This window comes from Crinia signifera, chromosome 9, assembly GCF_055691185.1.
Source record: "Crinia signifera chromosome 9, ASM5569118v1, whole genome shotgun sequence".
NCBI classification, from domain to species: Eukaryota; Metazoa; Chordata; class Amphibia; order Anura; family Myobatrachidae; genus Crinia; species Crinia signifera.
The window spans coordinates 9,734,199-9,757,994 of NC_139225.1; positions in this window are offsets into that span (position 1 = coordinate 9,734,199).

The following is a 23,796-nucleotide window of genomic DNA, read 5'->3' on the forward strand; positions in this document are numbered from 1 at the left end:
CAACTCCGGCATGACTATTAAAAATGGGACTAAGTAACAACCACACCCTGAGCCTGTGATAGCTTTCACCAGGGACATGGGGAAGGGGAGATTTACAGCTTCCCCGTGAGGTCTGGACCTTTCCGCTTTTTGCTACATGCCCGGAACATACAGGGAGGCTTTATTCTCTCCCTCCTCCTCTTCCTGGTAACAGCTGTAACAGGCAGCACCCCACCCCGGATCCTACCCCCCCTGAGCCGGACACTACAAACTCCAGAATGCAGAGTTTGATGTCTGGTCCGGCATTCCAGGGTCCGGTTTTTACCCATACCCTATTGAAATTGCATAGACCTTGGTGGGGATCATGCCAAGATCCCAGCGGTCAAAATACCGACGCCGGGATCCCGACCACCACAATCCCGACATATTTCCCCTTTGTGGAGAATAAATTAGTGTGTGGAGGGCAGCAAGGCGTGCGCAGAATTAAAATGATAGGCACAATGTTTTTCCAATTACCATGACGAGCACAATGAAATCACCATGATGTCAACCCCGGTAAAATGTTAATTTAAGCTTTTTAACAGTATGTGAAATATGTATAAACCTACTAATATTTATTGTCCACATTCTGACGGCATATCGCCGGCATTGTCTATCCCAGGCATCCCCAAGCTCGGTCCTCAAGGCACACACTACAGGTTTTTGTGATATCCACGCTTGAGCTCAGGTGAATTAATTAGTACTTCAGTTATTTATCTGTGCTGAAACCTGGAAATCCCAAAAACCTGAACTGTTACTGTGTCCTGAGGTTGGGAATAATTGGTATAATTCCTTGTGCTTTTGAATAAATATTTCCATTCTATCCAATTTTGATTATTGATTAGTTATTGGACCCACTTCTTTGTAACTGCAAACACATATTAGAGCGTGAAAGTTTGGACTAGAGTTTTTGATAATATTTCGGATACACTCCAGATCTGGCTTAACAAATTCTCTTTAATCAAATCAAGATATTTTTTGAAGATTGTTTATCTGTGTTTGTAAATTGCCAGACATTCCCGCAAATGGACAGGTTGTTCTTTGTTATTGTTACAGCATTTGATTTTGATAGCTGGAATGTTGTATAATTATTTCCTTTTATAAAAGAATGATAAATGACCACTATGCATTCAAATCATTATGTACAGTATGTAATGAATGTCAATGTATAATAGAAGAATGATAAGTTTTGACATATACTGTATCTGCATTGTTTCACCTTCTGTGCATCCTTTAGGTTAGAAACTATTTCTAATAGTGCCATAGAAACCTTTTATAGGGGAGGATTCTGATTTAGTGTCAATGTCGCTCTCAGTTGGCTGATATTAGGGTCTACCCATGCGTCAGAGTGTGCATGTGACCCGATCAGTGGCGGATTTTACACACACTGCCAGTAAAATGCTCTGCCACCCACATAAGACTGCCAGACCACCTGTGATAGCAGGAAGAAAGTGATATTCCTATGATAAGCCACTCCCCTACTATAACATCAGGCCTATCTTGTTTCTTTGGACTGCAGCTGATGCTGTCCATAAAATTCAGTCTGTTTAGCAGTACCCACACAGTTAAGACCCACCCCCAGACCTAAGCCCTATTCTGCATTCTTAATTCCCCCGGCCTGTTGACATCGGCCATCAATCATTGGCAGAGCCGTGAGGCAAGGACTGCAGACCACCCAGACAGCCAGATAACGAGCAGCCACTGGTCCCGATTGTTACCGCTGACATATGCAGAACAAAATAAGACTTGCAATCTGTGGAATGAAACAAACATTCCTGCAAAGTAACAGGGCTAAGCAGATGTGGGTGTGTCACTGTAAGCGACTGAATCCAACGATGAACAACCGCTCCCACATGAGGCCCTACACAGACAAGCCGTCAGCTTCGTTGGGGCTGGGGTAATTCACAATGGTGCATCCAATAGTGCACCAATGATGTGTATAAAGACACACAAATATGTGTTTGCACTGCTGCAAGTCAATGCAAGCGGGCTTCTCAGTATTCACGAGACGAACGGTAAAATGGGCGTACTCGGTTATGTTCGGCTCTCAAAAATGTCATCTTATCGGCTATCTGGCTCTCACATGTTTTGAATACGGTCATCTCTAATTTTAATGCAATCTTATTGAACAATGATAGTATATTAGTTGCAGTTCAGTTATTTTTCCTCATAGGACAGGAAAATGATTACTATAATTCTTAAGGAAAGTGTCAAACCTGAACACACCCCACCTGAGTGGAAACAGCACTAGATGTAATATTTTAAGGTATATAGGTGTGCATAGTTACAATTATAAAATAATAACTACTTTATAAGGAACTTTAATAGAGGGATTATTTAAACAGAAGCCTCTTGCAACAATACACGGTGTCACAAACAAAGCATAGATGCGACACACAGCCATAATTTGAATATCTAATTACCTAATGAGCCTATTACCCCAACCAGCCTAATAATAGATGATTGCCTAAAGGGGGTCATACACTACTGCGAGGTATGGTCCATCTCCCCCCCCCCCCCACCCCCCTGCACTGGTGAATAATATATGTGTTAATGTTCTAAATGTCTTTGTGGGAAGTCCACAGTAGCCCCTACATAGGATTACGATGTCCTGGTAAATTCTGTATTAAATTACACAAGTCTATCCACGGAATTTCAAAATCCTTCTCCTTCAAAGGTCAAGTTCCTAAGGAATATTACTTTCCAACACCGTGAGGACTGAGTATCCCCGATTCCCCTGTGGAGCTGGTGAGTGTATGACCTTCAGAATAGCTAGACCATTCAGTTAGACGATACTCTCCAGAACACTTACTTCATTCGGGACTGTTTTTTGCCTGGTGGTGTTTATATCCAATGTCAGGCTCAGCATGTGGTCGCCATTCAGTCATGTAAATGTTATGAGTCAACCCAAAGTAAATGAATGCAACTGAGTGTTTTAAATAACAAACATTTATTGTAGTATAAAATACATAGTAATATACAGTGCAGTAAAGGTGAATGAATGGGAGTCTCTGTTTAACCATCTGGTCCCAGATGTAAAGCAGCATTAATTCATTGATTGAATCACATGACGGAAAGTCCTATCCCTTCCCTATGACCATTGTGTACAGAATGAAGGAGAGGCGGTAATGAGTATTTTTGAGAGAAATCCGAGAACGTTCCACAACAGTAGACGGACTTCATTGGGCATGGCATAGAGTTCTTACTCGTGTGTCATTGTGCATGGCATTGCAATTTTTTTAAATTAGTTTAACAGGACTCAATCACAAAACATACATACACAGTATAAAAAAGTGTAAATTAAGACCAAGAGTCCATAGAATTTTTGTTTTTATCAAAGACAGTAGAATAGTAAAATCAAGCAACATATACTGTAACAAACATAATGAGGGTAGGGGGGGGGGTATAAATGGAGGGAAGGAAGGAGAGAGGGGAGAAGGGTGCAATCAGGACTTCCAACAACATACAGGGTCATCTTAACAGTACTATAGGCCCCGGGCAAAGTAATGCACTGGGGACTCTACCCACCCATGATGAAGTGGTTGCCTTTATCAACATCAGGGGACCAAATGCCCTGTCCCAGAATGCCTCTGCTCAAAGGCCCGTAGCATCAAGGGACCCTGGGTAGCGGCCCAGTGAGCCCATACATTAAGATGGCCCTGAAAGTATAATGGAATAAAATGCTCATAGGGTAAGAAGCAAGAATTTGGAAGGTCTTAAAAGCATTTAAGGTCAATAATGGGGAGACGGTGGAGCAGGATATGGCAGACAAAATGGGGAACCTAAGCTCAAGGTTAAGAGTGAGGATGCAATAAGGAATCCTGGGAAAGGAGCCACGGGGCCTAACCTGAAAAAAAGTGTTGTCTTTACCATGGATATAATATTTTATCCATACAGTACATGCACTAAACCAGATAAAGGAAGTGCAATAAGCGCAGAACTATTGTAGGCTTCAACCTGTGTCTTGAATGTTCTATAAGGCATTTGGCAGCCACTAGGATGTGGGAGGTTAGTTTTGTAGAATTTTTAGCACCACCTTAGAGTAGGTGGTTTAGAAAAAAGCTTCAAGGATCCTTAAGAACAGGTCAAGACAGAAGCAAGGCTAGGAGTGTCTGTACCTCATCTCAAAATTTGGGATCCTTAGGGCAAGACCACCAAACATGGAGAAACGTGCAAACATGGAGAAAGTAAGGGAAAAGATCATTCCTCTTTTGAGCGGGAAGTTGCTGCAGATGGCCTCAAAATAACTGTTGTCTCAAAGGAGTCCGTCTGAATGAGAATTATCCAATAAGTGCCTAAGTTGGATATAGTTAAAAATGTTTCCCAGAAAGAGTAGGGTATTTGTCACAAATAGTCTCAAAAGTTAGCAATGAACAGAGAGGTCAAAGGTGAGACGAAAGCTCGCTGACCTCCATGACTGGAAGTAGGAATGAGAGAGGCCAAGAGGAAAATCAGGGTTGTTCCACAATGGGTGAATTGGAAGGGTTGAATGAGTTGAATCCTACACCTGTAAAATGACGGGTGCCGGATGACCTCCTGGATTCCGATGGTCAGTACACCAACGTCGGAATCCTTACTGTTAAAATCCCGACAGTCGGGATCCAAAATTACAGAGGTTTTTCTCCCTCGTGGGGTCCCGACTCCAATAGAAAGAGAATAGAAACAGTGGTGAGTGCACCAAGTCACCCGCAAGGGGCATCTTTGTGCTTGACCCACTGTCAGAATACAGACAATCGGGATTCTGATGTTGGTCTAATGACCGTTGGAATTCCAATTGTCGGACTCCCATACAACACCTAAAATATCTTGATGGAGAAGTACAGTAGGAAGCAATTAAGCAGCAGCTAATCATTGTGACTTTGGGGGGTTATTCTAGTCCATTCTTTCTGACAAAATCCTTCTTAGATGGACAAAACCATGTGCACTGCGGGTGGGGCAGATGTAACTTGTGCAGAGAGAATTAGATTTGGGTGGGGTTTTTCTTCAAAGTGAGATCTATATTGAAGTGTAAAATCATGCAGTCAGTATTTTCCCTGCACAGAAACAAAATAACTCATCCAAATCTAATTCTCTCTGCACATGTTACATCTGCCCCCCTGCAGTGCACATGGTTTTGTCCATCTAAGAAGGATTTTGTCAGAAAGAATGAACTAGAATAAACCCCTTGGTGTGGGAGCAAAATTGGCAAAAATCTGACTGAGGTAGTCTGCCCGAGTGGAGGGTTGTTATCTGCGCACCAAGTATAGTTTACAGAGGTAGCAGCTGAGCTTATCAGGAGACCGGTCTGATGGTGTTGGTTAATATGAGCAAACAATTGCATACTGCTGCGCTCAGCTCCTTTGTGGTTGTGTGTGAATAACGATCAACATTGGGCAATAATGGGTAAAACAAGGTTTACTTAATAAACAATACAAAATACAATGTAACAATAATGTACTGCATTATTATCTGCATTGTATCATTTATGCACTATTGTGTATTGTTTATTAAGTAAACCTTGTTTATTGTTCCAAACAATTTTCAAGACATGTTTCTGAAGGGTGGCCATTAAAGAGAAGGGGATTTTATTTGGGATGGTCTGTAAAAGGTATTTTATAAACATACACAGGTTGAGTATCCCTTATCCGATATGCTCTGGACCACGAGCATTTTCGGATAAGAGAGATTGCATCGTGGAAGTTTGCAGGTGCGCCGGTAATGTCGCCGATGTGCCTGCACACTCGTGCAAAGCCTAGCTGGGATTGGAGATGCCGCATAAGAGGATCCTGAAGCCCGCCATGGACGCCAGGGAACATGGTAAGTATAAAAATAGGACCAAAGGTAAAAAAAAACCTAAATATTCTGAAAAAACACGGTTTTTGGAATATTTTGGTTTTTAGATATTCAGATACAAAATACTCAACCTGTTCCAGCAGCAAGGGGGTTCAATTATCAGGAAAAAATACTTAGGAGGGACAATGATCATCCCTGTGTGGTACTGATCTGAATTGAGACATGGTTTGAGGAAGAGCCACTGACCAAGAATCATGCTGAAGAGCAAGAGTTAAGACTAGTAAGAAAGGCCGAAGACAAGCCAAAAAAAGAGTGTGAATCATAAACTAGCATGCGAGCCTATCAAAGGTATTCACAGCATTAAGGGAAAGAATTGTAACTCTAACCTTCACGCGGGGGGGGGGGGGGGGGTATACCTGGAGGGGGAATATAAAAGTGTGGCGAGCAAAGAGAGCCACCATGCCTGAAACATGATGAACATACAATCCAGCTGCAATAAAAGAAAGTAACCTACACCTACGTAAATTACAAATAACATAAAAACCGCTGTGTTGGCATCTGACAGCTTCTGCCCTCAGCTAACGTACCATCCTCGTCAAAGAACATAAGTAGATCTAGGCACAATTATTCCAAAAAGACTAGAAGGAACTGTCCCCTATTGAACACAATCAATGACAAAGGTTTTCTACAATAAAACTCACTAGATCGAATGTGCGACACTATGGGACATACTCAGTTGACAGCAATATTTTGTTCATGTAGCACATTGTTTTTGTTGTTCAATAAACCGAAAAATGTATCTGCAGTAATTTCTCTAGGTATTACCTCAGCTTTATACTTGAGGCTTCAGAGGAGGTCCAGAATAAAAAAAAAAAGCCATATTATTTCATAGTTAAAAAAATGGCCTCAAATTATCCTAAATAAACTATACAAAAAGTTGTAATCATTTTATCCAATTTTTTTTAATTTCATTCCAGCTGTTTTTTTTGTTTGTTTTTTAACTGCAACCAGTGGTGGCTTTTACCTATGGGCTGCAGGGCTGCACGTAAAAACTGAATGGCAAGCTGAAAAGCCAACTAATTTACAATCTGAAAAAACTTCATTAGTGTGTGAGTTCATTTGCACTTACACACTAGCGCAGTTTTTTTCTATGGGTGCAAGTACTACTGTGGCACTACTGCTTTGGCTGTGTCAGTCAATAAAAGGCTATGGATGCAAGCACTACTGTGGCACTACTGCGTTGGCAGTGTCAGTCATTAAAAGGCTATGGATGCAAGCACTACTGTGGCACTACTGCGTTGGCAGTGTCAGTCATTAAAAGGCTATGGATGCAAGCACTACTGTGGCACTACTGCTTTAGCTGTGTCAGTCAGTGAAGGGCTATGGGTGCATGAACTAATGTGGCACTACTGCATTGGCTGTGTCAGGCAGTGAAGGGCTATGGGTGTAAGCACTACTGTGGCACTACTGCATTGGCTGTGGCAGTCAGTGAAGGGCTATGTGTGTAAGCACTACTGTGGCACTACTGCATTGGCTGTGTCATTCAGTGAATGGCTATGGGTGTAAGCACTAGTGTGGCACTACTGCATTGGCTGTGTCAGTCAGGAAAGGGTTATAGCTGCAAGCACTACTGTGGCACTACTGCGTTGGCTGTGTTAATCAGTGAACGGCTATGGGTGCATGCACTACTGTGGCACTACTGCTTTGGCTGTGTCAGTCAGTGAATGGCTATGGGTGCATGCACTACTGTGGCACTACTGCTTTGGCTGTGTCAGTCAGTGAAGGGTTATGGGTGCATGCACTAATGTGGCACTACTGCTTTTGCTGTGTCAGTCAGTGAACGGCTATGGGTGCATGCACTACTGTGGCACTACTGCTTTGGCTGTGTCAGTCAGTGAAGGGCTATGGGCGCATGCACTAATGTGGCACCACTGCTTTGGCTGTGTCAGTCAGTGAACGGCTATGTGTGCATGCACTAATGTGGCACTACTGCTTTGGCTGTGTCAGTCAGTGAACGGCTATGGGTGTAAGCACTACTGTGGCACTACTGCATTGGCTGTGTCAGTCAGTAAAGGGCTATGGGTGTAAGCACTACTGTAGCACTACTGCGTTGGCTGCGTTAATCAGTGAACGGCTATGGGTGCATGCACTACTGTGGCACTACTGCATTGGCTGTGTCAGTCAGTGAACGGCTATGGGTGCATTCCATGGTATTGGCCTTCTGAGGTTAACATTAAAATTTCAAAAACAAAATTGTCCTATAAAGGTTTGTGGGTGTATCAGAAAGATTAAGCTTTCATAACATGGAAAAGTCTTCTAATACAGGCACTGAGCATATGTTTGCAGCTAGCCTGCAGCGGAAAGGCTTAAACAGCTTCTCAGCTCCGGTGTTCTCAGACAAAAGAAACTTTTCTCTTCAGCGCTGGGATATAGGGACGCTGCCTTTCCACCTGCACAGACTCTGCCTCCAACATCTGGCACAATCTATTGTTCTCCGTTTGCTCATGACACTAAAAAGTAGCTATTTTTAGACTGTAGATACATTTAACAGAAAAGCTTTTAAACACGTTCATTTAAGTAAGACTGTCAATAAAAAGGAGATTAATATAATTTTCTCAGAACCATACTATGTAAAATGCATTATACTTTTTATATTCATTTGATTGCAAGTTGGGTTTACAGTATGTGCCTGATACAGACCTGGCCCTACCAAATAACACCCCCCCACACACACACACACACACACCCATCCCGCGTTCCCCTCCACCGCCTCAAACACATCCCCTCGAATGCAGCAGAGCGGGAGTGAAATTATTTTTCTCCCCTCCGGTAATATAAGTCAGTCTAACTATCTTTTATTCTCGCCACTGTCTGCGTTCCTAGGGGACCCCCCCCCCCCCCCCCCGAGTTTTTATGGGGAATTGAGTACCATCGGGCCCTCCTGTCTTAAGGGGCCCCCTGGCCAAAGCTGCTCTGCCCCTGCTCAGGTGTTGTTCCATGCTGAGGCTGCCTGAGAGAAGGGGACAGCTCCTGTTGCTGACTGCAGGGAAGACCCCTGGTCTCAGGGTTCAGGCATCGTTGCAGGGGAGATGTGCAGCCAGGAGGGGAGCAGAGGCTAAATCCAGCCCTGTCCTGGTATAAATTCTGTGGAATATAACTAAATAAAAAAGCCCCAGAGCTATGGTATGTAAGGTTTTCTGGGGTGGCAACAGAAATCCTGAGGCCCAGTACAATTTAACCTCTGGGGCCCATCCTCCCCCTAATCCCCAGACTTTTGCTAAAAACGAATCCAAGAAAGATGTGGTGTATTTATTATTATGCCATTCTATAATGCCCATACATTATGCCACACTGTATTTCAAACACATTATGCCACACTGTAATCTCAGACAATATGACAAGGTCGGTGGAGCACCATTTTCACTATCCACACCAGCACTGGTTGCCAGGTGGAGCAAAGCGAGCACGCGAGGGTACACTTTGTGCATCCTGTTGACTACTTTCATGCTCCCCCAGCCTTACCGGGTCATATGGTATGTTAGCTGGTTAATCGTAGACCCAATTTAGGGTAACGGTGGTGTAGGGTGCGGTGCTCCTGGACTGGATGGGCTGGGTGTCTTTAGTGCGGCATGCCCTTACATTCTATTAACACTTTTCCCTCACTAACACTATTTCTATCCTATTTTAATTACATTCATTTATCTCTCTTTTTATATAGCTTCGGCTTCCTATCACTAATTATTAACACTTAGTATATCACTGGCATGCCGCGCTGGGCTTCCCAGCTTATGATGGTTTTTTGGGGTGCCGCACCCTGCACCTAGATATAGCGCTAGGGACCCCCAATATACAGAGAAGCCTTGATGCGGCTTGGGGGCTTAGCATACACCTGCGCAGGTATATGTAACCAATATCTCTGAATTCTATTATCATGTAGTGTTCTAGATTGGTTACTAGCATTGCTCAGTGTGTTGAGGGAAAAAATGTCTTGTTTTACTTACCCAGTATTTAACCCCTCCCTCATGCACCTGGGAAATGCTACTGAACTAATTGAGCATCTACCACTACCTGTATGTATGTTGTTAGAGGCAGAAGGGAGCCCATATTAGGAGGAGATGTGGGTCCTGATATGCCACATGGAGTAGTCCGGGGTTGCTCCAAGGTAGGTAGCTCTTAGTTTGGATATATCAAGTAAGGAGCCATTATCATGTGGCTCCTTGCTGGTTAATCGTAGACCCAATTTAGGGTAACGGTGGTGTGGGGTGCGGTGCTCCTGGACTGGATGGGCTGGGTGTCTTTAGTGCGGCATGCCCTTACATTCTATTAACACTTTTCCCTCACTAACACTATTTCTATCCTATTTTAATTACATTCATTTATCTCTCTTTTTATATAGCTTCGGCTTCCTATCACTAATTATTAACACTTAGTATATCACTGGCATGCCGCGCTGGGCTTCCCAGCTTATGATGGTTTTTTGGGGTGCCGCACCCTGCACCTAGATATAGCGCTAGGGACCCCCAATATACAGAGAAGCCTTGATGCGGCTTGGGGGCTTAGCATACACCTGCGCAGGTATATGTAACCAATATCTCTGAATTCTATTATCATGTAGTGTTCTAGATTGGTTACTAGCATTGCTCAGTGTGTTGAGGGAAAAAATGTCTTGTTTTACTTACCCAGTATTTAACCCCTCCCTCATGCACCTGGGAAATGCTACTGAACTAATTGAGCATCTACCACTACCTGTATGTATGTTGTTAGAGGCAGAAGGGAGCCCATATTAGGAGGAGATGTGGGTCCTGATATGCCACATGGAGTAGTCCGGGGTTGCTCCAAGGTAGGTAGCTCTTAGTTTGGATATATCAAGTAAGGAGCCATTATCATGTGGCTCCTTGCTGGTTAATCGTAGACCCAATTTAGGGTAACGGTGGTGTGGGGTGCGGTGCTCCTGGACTGGATGGGCTGGGTGTCTTTAGTGCGGCATGCCCTTACATTCTATTAACACTTTTCCCTCACTAACACTATTTCTATCCTATTTTAATTACATTCATTTATCTCTCTTTTTATATAGCTTCGGCTTCCTATCACTAATTATTAACACTTAGTATATCACTGGCATGCCGCGCTGGGCTTCCCAGCTTATGATGGTTTTTTGGGGTGCCGCACCCTGCACCTAGATATAGCGCTAGGGACCCCCAATATACAGAGAAGCCTTGATGCGGCTTGGGGGCTTAGCATACACCTGCGCAGGTATATGTAACCAATATCTCTGAATTCTATTATCATGTAGTGTTCTAGATTGGTTACTAGCATTGCTCAGTGTGTTGAGGGAAAAAATGTCTTGTTTTACTTACCCAGTATTTAACCCCTCCCTCATGCACCTGGGAAATGCTACTGAACTAATTGAGCATCTACCACTACCTGTATGTATGTTGTTAGAGGCAGAAGGGAGCCCATATTAGGAGGAGATGTGGGTCCTGATATGCCACATGGAGTAGTCCGGGGTTGCTCCAAGGTAGGTAGCTCTTAGTTTGGATATATCAAGTAAGGAGCCATTATCATGTGGCTCCTTGCTGGTTAATCGTAGACCCAATTTAGGGTAACGGTGGTGTGGGGTGCGGTGCTCCTGGACTGGATGGGCTGGGTGTCTTTAGTGCGGCATGCCCTTACATTCTATTAACACTTTTCCCTCACTAACACTATTTCTATCCTATTTTAATTACATTCATTTATCTCTCTTTTTATATAGCTTCGGCTTCCTATCACTAATTATTAACACTTAGTATATCACTGGCATGCCGCGCTGGGCTTCCCAGCTTATGATGGTTTTTTGGGGTGCCGCACCCTGCACCTAGATATAGCGCTAGGGACCCCCAATATACAGAGAAGCCTTGATGCGGCTTGGGGGCTTAGCATACACCTGCGCAGGTATATGTAACCAATATCTCTGAATTCTATTATCATGTAGTGTTCTAGATTGGTTACTAGCATTGCTCAGTGTGTTGAGGGAAAAAATGTCTTGTTTTACTTACCCAGTATTTAACCCCTCCCTCATGCACCTGGGAAATGCTACTGAACTAATTGAGCATCTACCACTATCTGTATGTATGTTGTTAGAGGCAGAAGGGAGCCCATATTAGGAGGAGATGTGGGTCCTGATATGCCACATGGAGTAGTCCGGGGTTGCTCCAAGGTAGGTAGCTCTTAGTTTGGATATATCAAGTAAGGAGCCATTATCATGTGGCTCCTTGCTGGTTAATCGTAGACCCAATTTAGGGTAACGGTGGTGTGGGGTGCGGTGCTCCTGGACTGGATGGGCTGGGTGTCTTTAGTGCGGCATGCCCTTACATTCTATTAACACTTTTCCCTCACTAACACTATTTCTATCCTATTTTAATTACATTCATTTATCTCTCTTTTTATATAGCTTCGGCTTCCTATCACTAATTATTAACACTTAGTATATCACTGGCATGCCGCGCTGGGCTTCCCAGCTTATGATGGTTTTTTGGGGTGCCGCACCCTGCACCTAGATATAGCGCTAGGGACCCCCAATATACAGAGAAGCCTTGATGCGGCTTGGGGGCTTAGCATACACCTGCGCAGGTATATGTAACCAATATCTCTGAATTCTATTATCATGTAGTGTTCTAGATTGGTTACTAGCATTGCTCAGTGTGTTGAGGGAAAAAATGTCTTGTTTTACTTACCCAGTATTTAACCCCTCCCTCATGCACCTGGGAAATGCTACTGAACTAATTGAGCATCTACCACTACCTGTATGTATGTTGTTAGAGGCAGAAGGGAGCCCATATTAGGAGGAGATGTGGGTCCTGATATGCCACATGGAGTAGTCCGGGGTTGCTCCAAGGTAGGTAGCTCTTAGTTTGGATATATCAAGTAAGGAGCCATTATCATGTGGCTCCTTGCTGGTTAATCGTAGACCCAATTTAGGGTAACGGTGGTGTGGGGTGCGGTGCTCCTGGACTGGATGGGCTGGGTGTCTTTAGTGCGGCATGCCCTTACATTCTATTAACACTTTTCCCTCACTAACACTATTTCTATCCTATTTTAATTACATTCATTTATCTCTCTTTTTATATAGCTTCGGCTTCCTATCACTAATTATTAACACTAAGTATATCACTGGCATGCCGCGCTGGGCTTCCCAGCTTATGATGGTTTTTTGGGGTGCCGCACCCTGCACCTAGATATAGCGCTAGGGACCCCCAATATACAGAGAAGCCTTGATGCGGCTTGGGGGCTTAGCATACACCTGCGCAGGTATATGTAACCAATATCTCTGAATTCTATTATCATGTAGTGTTCTAGATTGGTTACTAGCATTGCTCAGTGTGTTGAGGGAAAAAATGTCTTGTTTTACTTACCCAGTATTTAACCCCTCCCTCATGCACCTGGGAAATGCTACTGAACTAATTGAGCATCTACCACTACCTGTATGTATGTTGTTAGAGGCAGAAGGGAGCCCATATTAGGAGGAGATGTGGGTCCTGATATGCCACATGGAGTAGTCCGGGGTTGCTCCAAGGTAGGTAGCTCTTAGTTTGGATATATCAAGTAAGGAGCCATTATCATGTGGCTCCTTGCTGGTTAATCGTAGACCCAATTTAGGGTAACGGTGGTGTGGGGTGCGGTGCTCCTGGACTGGATGGGCTGGGTGTCTTTAGTGCGGCATGCCCTTACATTCTATTAACACTTTTCCCTCACTAACACTATTTCTATCCTATTTTAATTACATTCATTTATCTCTCTTTTTATATAGCTTCGGCTTCCTATCACTAATTATTAACACTTAGTATATCACTGGCATGCCGCGCTGGGCTTCCCAGCTTATGATGGTTTTTTGGGGTGCCGCACCCTGCACCTAGATATAGCGCTAGGGACCCCCAATATACAGAGAAGCCTTGATGCGGCTTGGGGGCTTAGCATACACCTGCGCAGGTATATGTAACCAATATCTCTGAATTCTATTATCATGTAGTGTTCTAGATTGGTTACTAGCATTGCTCAGTGTGTTGAGGGAAAAAATGTCTTGTTTTACTTACCCAGTATTTAACCCCTCCCTCATGCACCTGGGAAATGCTACTGAACTAATTGAGCATCTACCACTACCTGTATGTATGTTGTTAGAGGCAGAAGGGAGCCCATATTAGGAGGAGATGTGGGTCCTGATATGCCACATGGAGTAGTCCGGGGTTGCTCCAAGGTAGGTAGCTCTTAGTTTGGATATATCAAGTAAGGAGCCATTATCATGTGGCTCCTTGCTGGTTAATCGTAGACCCAATTTAGGGTAACGGTGGTGTGGGGTGCGGTGCTCCTGGACTGGATGGGCTGGGTGTCTTTAGTGCGGCATGCCCTTACATTCTATTAACACTTTTCCCTCACTAACACTATTTCTATCCTATTTTAATTACATTCATTTATCTCTCTTTTTATATAGCTTCGGCTTCCTATCACTAATTATTAACACTTAGTATATCACTGGCATGCCGCGCTGGGCTTCCCAGCTTATGATGGTTTTTTGGGGTGCCGCACCCTGCACCTAGATATAGCGCTAGGGACCCCCAATATACAGAGAAGCCTTGATGCGGCTTGGGGGCTTAGCATACACCTGCGCAGGTATATGTAACCAATATCTCTGAATTCTATTATCATGTAGTGTTCTAGATTGGTTACTAGCATTGCTCAGTGTGTTGAGGGAAAAAATGTCTTGTTTTACTTACCCAGTATTTAACCCCTCCCTCATGCACCTGGGAAATGCTACTGAACTAATTGAGCATCTACCACTACCTGTAAATATGACAAGGTCGGTGGAGCACCATTTTCACTATCCACACCAGCACTGGTTGCCAGGTGGAGCAAAGCGAGCACGCGAGGGTACACTTTGTGCATCCTGTTGACTACTTTCATGCTCCCCCAGCCTTACCGGGTCATATGGTATGTCCCGTTAGCCAGAGCGCTTACTAGAGAGGATGCATATCCAACCATATTGCATTGCGCCAGCCAGACCCCATTGCCTGCTTCATCTGCTGCCATGGGTTCCTCCTCTGGAACTCTGAGACTGTAAGTCGTGGGCCCCTCTGAACTGGTGCCTGGGATGGCAGTGCCCTTTGTAACCCTCAGCCTCTGGGCCCGGTTGTGGGGAAATAGTGTGAGCAGTAACACAGAAATGCTGAGTATGGCCTGCAGTTACATTGCGGGTGAGGCTTTTACACGTGAAAATGTAAAATATGTTCATAGTTTGAATAGCATGGATATATATAGAGAGATTGTGACTACAGCGCGACTACATATCTCAGCTTGGAGACACGGAAACGTGTCACTCACAGCCTCTGCTGTTGTCAAAACACAAAATAATATCAGCCAAAACTGACTGAAGAAAACAAAGCTTTCTCTTTACCTTCCTTAAGTGTTTATCCAAAACAAGTACAAGGGCTTCACCCCAGGTAACGGCAACACAATTATACACCAACTACAGAAAGAATATATTATCCGCACAGTATATGTATATTACATTCAAAGCAACCACTCTCTAAATACACGGACTTCAAACAACGACACATTGCTGATCTAGTGCACTTAAAGATACTTTGCTATTGACTGTATCGGTCATGGCAGCAGAGGGGGACGACGTGTTCTTCCAGAAAGAAAGAATCTTAATAGAAGTTGACACTAAATACTCTGCCCCCACGAGTACTTGTAATTGTATTGATTTTAATTTATTTCGAGAAAGAAGGTGCCCTGTTTCTTTGCCATATACATCTGTAGCCATGTTCATTCATGCAGTGATGCAGATGCCCAATCGCAGAAACACCAGTCATGCCATCCTTGTACGCTTCGCGGCATGGACAACCGTGGCTACAGGTGCAGGGTGTGTTGATTTTTTTATGGAGAATTCATCTTTTTAAATATTATATTAAATTATATTAATACAGCAATTGTTATTGCATTATATTATAATAACCATTCCCTCTTCCAGGAGTTTGTGATTCTGATTTTATAGTCTCTAATACCCCTTTTACACCAGGGCCTTGACCCAGGTTATTGCCACTCCAGACCAGTGTTTGGTGTAAAAGGGGTAAAAAAATAATAATAGCCCGGGCCTGTTCCCTGCGTGTCTGACCCAGCAAATGGGCTTCCCTGGAGTCAGGGGCCGTGTAAATGGGTGACCCGGGTCATCCGGCCCAGGGACCCTTTTCCACCAATCAGGGAGCCCATACCTCCAGACTGCAGCATCCTGCGGTCAGTCCGGAGGTTGGGCAGGGCCGCGTACAGCTTCCGCTGCTGTCTGTGGTACTATGCAGACAGCAGGGGAGTCTGGGAGGAGGTGAATGGATGCCTGTGTGCTGCATCCATTCACCTTATGGATGGAGGCTGGGGGCTCAAGGAGGTTGGGGGAAGCCAAGCACCTTTCCGGGTGCTGGCCTTGCCCCCAGCGTGTCGGTCAGCGTCAAGGGGTTTCCCAGCGCTTGGAGATGATGTTATTTATCTCCAAGCTCCGGGTCAGGGCCCGCCTTCCCGGGGGACGCCGGTGTAAAAGGGAACAACTGCCGGGTCACATACAGGTCCAAAAACTCAGGTGCGACCCAGCAGTTCTGGTGTAAAAATTATTCTAACACAGGTCCGGCCAACCTCTGGCTTTCCAGCTGTTGTAGAACTACAATTCCCAGCACGCATGCCACAATTTTAGCATTCAGCAATAGCAAACTTGAGGCAAGGCATGCTGGGACTTGTAGTGTCATAAAGAGCTGGAGAGCCACAGGTTGGCCAGGTCTGCGCTGAGAAATAATAATAATGATAATAATAATAATAATAATAATAATAGTATTAATATAGTACAACAGGACTATTTTTGCATTATGTTTTTATATACAATTAAATCCCAATTACTTGTTGTGTTTTTATGATAAAGGATAAACTGCAGTAGTTACCCTAATTGATATAAAATGGGTAAATTCTATATGCCTACGTCTACATAGCTCCTAACTGTCCGTTGAGAGAGGCAGTGATTATCGCTGCTCTGTTCTGCAAAGCAGCCGGTGAGAGACATATGTGACCTGCATATGCCACTAAATGTAAGTGCAATGTATTCTGTTAATCGGTAGATTCTCTTTTCCTGTTAGAACGGAAGCCTTTTGCCCTCCATTCAGCTCACGCCAGTCTGCAGACTAGTCATTCGTTATGTACAATAAAAAGTAAGTGACTTTGTGCGCTGACACCTTCCCAGTGGATGTGAAGAAATGAAATGAGTGAATGAAAAGATAATAATAATAAACTTTACGCTTCTTGTCCTCCGTATCTTCGCCTGACTAGAGGCTCTCCATTAGTTTGTATAATGGAGACATATGAAACATAAGATATTCAAAATAGTGTGATATTGTAAGGGTAACACATTTATTAATACATTGTTAGAACACACACTAAAAACACAATAAATCCAAAATTGTAAAAAAAAAAAAGGGGGGTCATTCAGAAAAAGACTACTGCTTCTTGTCTAAATCTATTGAAAATGGAGGTTTACCAGATACTGGTGATTTAAATGCCTGTAGAAAGATCTTTTCTTCTTGAAGGTGTTCCTGGTTCTCCGGAAAAACCAGACCTCAGGTGCTTCAAAAATACAGCTTTGGAATTCTACCTCCACAAATGGCGCACTCCAGTCTACTGCAACGCGTATCGGGAACTATCTGTCCCTTCCTCAGGCAGTGTACAGATAGTTCCCGATACACGTTGCAGGAGACTGGAGTGCGCCATTTGTGGAGCTAGATTTCCAGAGCTGTATTTTTGAAGCACCTGTGGTCTGGTTTTTCCGGAGAACCAGGAACACCTTAAATAAGAAAAGATCTTTCTACAGGCGTTTTAATCACCAGTATCTGGTAAACCTCCATTTTTAATAGATTAAGACAAGGGGCTTAAAGTGGGGTGGAACTTTGTGGAACTGAGTTCCACCACCTGTAATGGTAGGGGGAACTCAGTTCTACCTCCACCACAGCCCTGCACAATAATTACAAAGAAAAGCCTGTCCCAGTGGCTTCCTTTTTCTGTCACGGCGTATGTGATGTCAGGCCGTTTCTGTCGCTGAAAGTAACAAGATAGGAGAGGAACCTCCTGGAAGGACAGAGAAAGATAAGTGTATAAAGGGCACTTACTGTGGACATTTTGTGTAAGAAGTACTTCTGCTGTGGGCAGTATGTGTATAAGCAATACTACTGTGGGCAGTATTTGTAAGCAACCCTGTGTGGCAGACATGTATCAGGAATACTACTGTGAAGTAACTTGAATAAGGGGCACTGCTGTGTCATAACATGAATAAGGGGCACTGCTGTGTCATAACATGAATAAGGGGCACTGCTGTGTCATAACATGAATAAGGGGCACTGCTGTGTCATAACATAATAAGGGGCACTACTTTATGGTGTAATATGAATCAGGGTCACTACATGTGGTGTAATTTGAATATAATTGTGCTACTGTGTGGCATAATTTGAGGTGTGAGGCCAATGTCCCTATGTAGAGTATGGAAGCTAGGGCACAGTTTTTGTAATTGCAACTGGTGCTTAAAATCCTGGCCCTGGCACGGGTTCCTCCTATTGGATGGAGTAGGGGGGGGGGGGGTCAGTGGCAGAGGAAATGAGTTCCACCACCTCTCCAGGACCACTTTAAGCACTAGGGCCCCCTGACCTGAGCACAGTGATATCCCTAGCTCTCATGATTACTGTTTGAGTATGTAAGTAGTACAGAGGCTGCTGCTATCCTTGTATGGTCATGATAGATGACAGTGGCATCACAAGGTGGGTGCGGGGGGAGCGGCCCCCACAAGGGTGTCACCCTTCAGTGGGGTGATACCAAAAAGAGCCACACGTAGCACCACACCCCCGCTGGCAGCATCCACATACTCCTGTTGACAGTGTCAGCTCCATCTGCCGTTCGCGTACATGTCCGCATCCTCACACATGTCCGCACCCATCCCCCACCTGCCAATGTCCCGCACCCCCCACCCAGTGATGTCCGGCCCGCAAACCTCTGCTGCCGCCATTGTCTGCACTTCTACCGCCCTGCAGCCAGAAAGAGGAGAGGGAACCTCCAACGCATACAGAAGTGCCACAGAAGTGCCACCGAAGTGCCGGATTGGGCAGCAGGGAGGAGAGAGCTGGGGTGGAGGACCAGGAGGAGACGGTGCAGCTATCCACAATCGGCGGCCTGCACTCTGTTGAACCAAGCTGGACAAGATACTCCAGCTGGGATCCTTAGGCTGCTGCTGGCCACTGTGATTAATATGGGAGCAGGGGCAATGCCGTCACTAGGGGGTAGCAGCCCCTCATCTGGTTGTGCCATTACACCTGCCGGCATAGCGTCCATACACACCCGCTGATGCAGCGCCGATATGGACAGAGGCGTATTGCACGCCTGTCATTTAGTGCACACCAGCCCCTGCATAAATGGGGGCGAATCGGTATCACTGGACATAACGTGCGCTGATACCCCTTCTTCCCCGTAATGGCATTTCATACATCTGGCCACAGCCTTTAACATGACAGGTAAGAGATGATTGGACGGTAATTTAACACTCTCCATTTTATCACTTTTCAAGGCTTAATACATCAGGCTTCTAATGTATTATCGCCTTATTACATGTCTATCCTTCTTAAATCCTGATCATTGGCCAATGCACATCTACCATCAGGTCTGAATTACCCCAAATGTACAATTTTTTTTATAAGTCTGTCGTATTGCTTTATAAATCTGCACATAAACTGTAACTGGCATTGAGGGATAAAACTGAAAACCATTATATTGTCTAATTTATTGATGCTTAGCGAAAGTAAGTGATTTATTTATTGTTGCGCTGCTAATTGCAGAAAAGCCGTAGTAGCGTTTGGAAGGTGCTTTGTGCTAATTGTACAGTTGAGCTGCAGCCTCCTGTGGCCCTGACAAATACTCTTCTCTGGGGGATTGACTTTTTTTTTTTCTGACTTAGCAGAACGGTAATAAATAAATAAACATCTCCAAAATAGAATGGTGCAGATGGAAATCCTCCCCACCAGGTACAGCGTGTTCAGCCTCGTTCTTTCCTCCTAGGGCTTATAAAAATGTATGAGCACTTGCAAATGTTTAAAGATGTGGGAACAGCCAGAATCAAGCACAGATTATATTTACTTAACACTTTCCCTGCGGGTGAGGATGCTCTGGTTGGGTGCATTATAAGTAGAGACCAGCGGTTTGGATTCCTTGGAATTCAAACTGCCCCGAACATTGGTGATCTGAGTACACACTAGTCTCGGTTGGGGGTTCCCGCCTTATTCGGATTTCACTGTGAGGCCGAACATTAGATTCCCTAAGTTTGATTCTTGTGAGACGTTGATTCTTTTTAAAGCACCGAGTCTCAGCGTCATTTGACATTGAAACCCGCTTCTGTGTGGCTAAGCACTCTGCTATGTGGTTCTCTGGCTTCACCTCCGACAGCACTGCCGGGCCCCAGTAAAAAGAGGGTGTGGCCAATGGGAGGGAGCGTGGTCATGCCCCTGTAAAGACAACTTTTGCAGGGGTGCAGGCGGCAACTCAGGGAGAGAAAGGACAGGCTGCTGCAGCTGCCTCTCTCCCCAGGTCAGCACACGCCGGCAGCCTGTCCGCTGTCCTCCCACTTCCCGAAGCTCTCTGCAGTGGGGGAGGGGAGCCCAGGCCAGGCCCTTCCATCACACCCGGTCCTGGGTAAAAATTACCCCCTCCCCCTCAACATCACTGGCTGGCTGTAAACCTATACTAGTGACTGTGTATACTTATATAGGGGCACGCTCCTCGCTGGGCAGTATTCTGCAGTATTAACTCTGGCTGTGCACCTGTACTAGTGACTGTGTACAATTATAAAGGGGCACGCTGTGCTGTACTCTGCAGTATTAACATAGGCAAACACATGGGGGGTTCTGGTTGCCTGAAAACCCCCCTCCTCTTGGCAAGTGTCTTAAATGATGACAACAATAGCACTGGTATATAATATGATCAGTAGAGCTGCCACCACATCATGCAGTGTAAGGGACAGAGCGGAGCTGCCACCACATCATGCAGTGTAAGGGACAGAGCGGAGCTGCCACCACATCATGCAGTGTAAGGGACAGAGCAGAGCTGCTGCACATGCCCAGTGTACCAGCTTCTTCTACCACATTTACTGTATGTGCGGATCTGAGCCCTCAAACAGCACAATGGACCAGAGAGCAGCTGCCAGGAGGAAGAGACAGGAGCCTTACCATGAAGTGGGAGATTGTGAGCTTAGAAAGTGCAGTACTGGTTCTATTATGTTTTTGTATTTATTTATTATATGTTTAACCTTTTCCTGACCACTTATCTTATTTAAATATTTGAAACAGCCTATACTATAGACCATCTGTACTGCTACATATTACTACTCTATTACATACTGTATCCAGTGTATAAAAAGTCTGATTTTCAGGGCTGTTACCGCTCCCCCAGACTCCCGTACTTACTCCGATGCGCTGCAGAGTGGGAGACTTTGGATTACATTTGGAAACCGCCCTCTAAAGATCCTGCATTTGCCACTGATTAATGCTGCGCTGTGCACCTATATTAGTGATTGTGTATATTTATATAGGGGCGCGCTTCTGCATGCTGTGCTATCTTCTTCAGAATTAATTCTCGCTGTGCTGTAGTCTTTGCTATTGACTGTACTGTATATTTATATAGAGGCACACTGCTATTAATACGGACAAAAATATATATTGTTTGTACTGTTTGGTGCGCTTGTTTCATGTACATCAAAAAGCCCTGTGATCCGTGTAGTATCTTTCATAGGTGCAATTTAATAAATTAATAAAAAAAAATATTATTTCTACTATTTGGTGTGCTTGCTACGGAATGGGATCATTCGTCAGACTGCATTTAGGTCTACAAGCATTAGGTCTACACCATTAGGTCGACTTGCATTTAGGTCGACCTGACTGAAGGTCGACATGGGTTAGGTCGACAGGGTCATTAGGTCGACATGTGTAAGGTTGACAGGTGTTAGGTCGACTGGGTCATTAGGTCGACAGGTATAAGGTCAACAGGGTCATTAGGTCGACAGTAAAAACCGTTTTTTTTATTTTTTCAAGTGTCGACACAGTCAACATAGCACCGTGTCTCCTCGCATGGCTCGCTATGCTCTATTTTATTCTCCCACCACGCCCTAGTGGATGGTAGGGCATGAAATACCGCCTGTCGGCACATGTAGACTCATAAAACAGTCAAATGACCCCATGTCGACCTTTTGCCTGACGACCTTCCCCATGTCGACCTAATGACCCTGTCGACCTTATAAAAGTCGAGCTAATGACCCTGTCGACCTAATGACCCTGTCGACCTAAGTTATGTCGACCTTCAGTCACGTCGACCTAAATGCAGGTCGACCTTAATGCAGGTCGACCTAGTGGTGTAGACCTAATGCTTGTAGACCTAAATGCTGTAGACCAGGGGTGGCCGAACCGGTCCTCGAGATCTACCAATGGTCCACATTTTCCAGGTTACCCAGCTGGTGCACAGCTGTAGTCATTACTAACTGTCACATTTCCCAGGTTACCTAGCTGGTGCACAGCTGTAGTCATTACTAACTGTCACATTTTCAAACATGCCACATTCGTGCCTACTATAGATCCACAGGTTGCCTGAAAAACATGAACTGTTGGTAGATCTTGAGGACAGGTTTGGCCCCCCTGCTGTAGACAATATGACCGTATCCCCTTGCTACATGTGCATCTTTTGCCCTGTGATGTTTCTTTCTGAGCTGCAAGTTAAAAAAAAAAAAAAAAAAAGAAAAAATAAATATAATTTGTATTGTTTGGTGAACTATAACTCCATTTGATACAGTCATCATTCAAATATTGGTTGATGATTATTTCAGTGATAGCATCCAAATAGTCATGTCAGACAGTCCATTTAACTACTAGAAAAGACCATTTGGAGGCCCTTGCACAAAGTGGCTTTGTGTTACTTAAGTTGCCCACCCTTCAGTGTGTATCCTGTAAGAACTTTCAGAGCAGCCTGGAACCTTGTCAGCGATGTCTGTTAAGGTGGGCATACATCGAGCCGATTTGGACCGATTTCGGCCGATTGCGATCAATCGGCTTAATAAATCGGACCAAATCGGTTCTTCATGACATGGGGTCGGGTCCGATGCGCGTATCGGACCCGGCACCAGGGGTCGGACCGGCGGGACATACGATGCTTATTAAATCAGTCAGCGCTGGACAGTCCGTTTTTCTCCACTGTCCAGCGCTGTAGCGGTGAGGAGCAGTGGGGGCGGGCGGCTGGGGAGGAAGCAGCGGGGCGCAGCAGCGCGTTACCAGATCAGTGCTGGGGTGGGCGGCGGTGACACTCAGTCTCCAGTGTCTACTATAGCGCTGTCTACTATAGCGCTGTAGCGGGCGGGCAGCGGCGGCAATTACATCTTTAAAATAATGTGTCAATGGACTCTCCGGCATTTGATTGGCTGAGATAGAGCACTCTCAGCCAATCAGCGGCCGCGGAGGGAGGCCACTGATTGGCTGAGAGTGCTCTACCTCAGCCAATCATTAGCCGGGCAGTCATTTGACATGTTATTTTAAAGTTGTAATGGCCGCGGCTGCCCACCCGCTACAGCGCTATAGTAGACAGTGGAGACTGAGTGTCACTGCCGCCTGCCCCAGCACTGATCTGGTAACGCGCTGCTGCGCCCCGCTGCTTCCTCCCCAGCCGCCCGCCCCCACTGCTCCTCACCGCCCTGCAGCTCCCTGTTATTTTTTTTACATGTGATAAATCGCATGCGATTTATCACATGTAAAAAATGGCACATCAAGTCCTAAATAGTATGTGAGCCTCCTGGGGAGCTGCCGGGCGGCTCGGAGGAGAATTGGGTCCGACTTGTCCTTAGGACAAGTCGGCTCTATGTATGGGGACCTTAACAGTTTACTCCTCCAAAATGTGGAAAAGATGGTGTTATAAAAAACTTATTGCAAATTC